The sequence below is a fragment of the Aplysia californica genome, unplaced genomic scaffold, assembly GCF_000002075.1.
Source record: "Aplysia californica isolate F4 #8 unplaced genomic scaffold, AplCal3.0 scaffold00095, whole genome shotgun sequence".
NCBI lineage: Eukaryota > Metazoa > Mollusca > Gastropoda > Aplysiida > Aplysiidae > Aplysia > Aplysia californica.
The window spans coordinates 547,526-550,025 of NW_004797365.1; positions in this window are offsets into that span (position 1 = coordinate 547,526).

Below are 2,500 nucleotides of genomic sequence, written 5' to 3' on the forward strand. Positions count from 1 at the left end.
CTCTCTCTCTCTCTCTCTCTCTCTCTCTCTCTCTCTCTCTCTCTCTCTCTCCTTGTCTCTGCCTCTCATTCTCCAATACCTAGACGATTCGGTTTGCTCTACACAGTCTTCCAGACAGCACAGTTCCATGAGTAAAGCAGACTAATTAATGTTATTTTTGAAGCTCTTTGATTGCGCAACGGCGGAGAGAAGTTCACTGTCTTTTCGACCTGATTACACAGAACCTTTCGTCGATTAGGTCAACGACTTTTAATGAAACCTTGGAAATTATGCAAACAGTGTTGGCTGATTCTGATCGCAACTTTACCGATACGGTAACACAGTGGTAAGAGACGGGCAAGTCTGCGCACTTTACATCACAGGCAGGCACAGTTCACTGTAGAACATGTTCAGCTTTCGGAGATAATAAGGGTGCTAAAGGAGGTTAATTAGCAAAACACACTTTTGAATCATACACGCTCTCGGATAAGCGGACATCGTATCGTCCTTTAAGTAACACATTAAAACATTTTGGCCAAGATTATGCATGGCATCGTTTGACTAAGTTTTCACGAAGAACGGTGTGTGGTAAGGGTTGGTGACGCAGACAGGGAATGGAAAGGAGGTGTTGAAGACGGGAGAAGGAAATCTAAGAGAAAAAAAAGGGGAAACAAGAGAGAAAGGGGATTACGGAGAGTTGAATTGATGAATTAAAATAAAAAAATGAACCCAGTGGGAACAAAAAAAGAAAAAGAATATGACAATGATACGATGAAACAGTGTAATGGAACAACACCCCTCCCCCCACACACAAAACAATGTGTAAGTAGCGGAGTGGACATTGTTCCAGGCTAACAACACGCGTCCGATGGGAATCAGAAGGCCTAGGAGAATTCCCGAACAAGCAAATATTATGGAGATACTTCTCCGGGATCTCATCCTGCCGGATCTAGCGATGGGTCGGAAAGACGCAGAGCATTGTTTGGGTGTGGAATGCATCCCCTGTCCCCGGGGGTCACGTGTTACGTGGAAGGGACGTCTGACACCAGAAGCCTTCCCTAGGCCCTCGAGGTATCCGCCCTGGCCTGGGATCTGACCTCTCCGACACCCCGATACTTTCAACATGTTTACGTCCGAATCCTGAGGCCATCGAAACGTGTGAATTGTCCTGGGAATCCGGCTAATGGGCCAGTCTGAAGTTTGGCGTATCGATTCTGTTTATCTCCATGTCTCCTTTTTCAAATGGAGGGGAGCGTAACAAAGCAGTCTGTGTTCGCATCTGGTGTCCTGCTGCAATTTCGAAGCACTATAAGATTTCCATCAAGGGCGGTGAGATTCCTAACATTTAAAACGTATTGTTTTGGTTGAATTTTCAGACTTCAGAGATGGAGAGTATATACCAGGCTCTGTGTCTATAATATCTTTATACTTAAACACCTGACATAACCTGGAACTCTTTCTTTCTAGGTGGTGTCCGTCTATTGCAGGATGTAGCCCTCCAACCCCGTAACACACAAATTACTACAGAATTGATTACAGAATGGCCTTAGTGATGGGTTGATTACTTGTGAATACGGGAACACTTATAAGTGTCGCCATTGTACTTAACAAAAAATAAAACTCCCCATAACGACCTGTTGGATATTCTAACCAAGGGCTTCTGCTCCATAGTCCAGCATGATATATCGACTGAGCTAACAATGTGCTCAAACCTCATTTATAAAAATATGGGTTGGACAAATATGTTTTTTTTCTTCAGGCGTTTCTACTGTTAGTCCCATTCTACTCAGTCCTCTTTTTCAGCGCTAAAATAGGCCTACCTATACACTTTTATTAGAGGCCGCTTGGATCTCCATTTATTTCAGCTTATGGGTTTTGCTCATTTCGTCTTATATCAAGACGGTTAGATTCTTTAATTATGTTTCGTTTCCAAATACACTTGTTTTGATTTTGTTGCCGAAGCACTAGGTATAAAGAGCATTTTTGTTCTTTTTAAAATTTTAATCTGCCTGACATCTTTTGGCAGAAACATTTGCGTTGAGACCTTTTAGTGCTAAACCGTCTAAACGTTTTCTCTCGCAGTGTAAATTTTCCAGTAATAAGGTGTAATGCGCTTCGTCAAAATCACAGTTCATCATACTTTCCATTTCAAGCAGGTTGCAACATAAACCAGATTTCAGTAGGCCTTTTACAGAGACAAAGGCAGTATTTTGGTTTGGGTGTCAAACCCAGGTGTGAGCAGCAAGAAATGGACTGTTCTAACGAGGCGAGAGGATTACATTGTGTTGCAATACACAGAGAATACAGAAAATCTATGTTTAAATTTACTATGCTCATTATGGAGCGTTATGCCATTAGATAAATATATTTTACCCCCTCTATTCAGTTGAACTCTTTATTTTGTGCGCTCATTGCGACATTTAATTGTTTTGATTAGAGATAACAGTAAGACTCAGGCGTTGCTATACCGAATGGATAAATCCCTTACCATTTGACACAGGAGCGTTGCAACATGCCATTA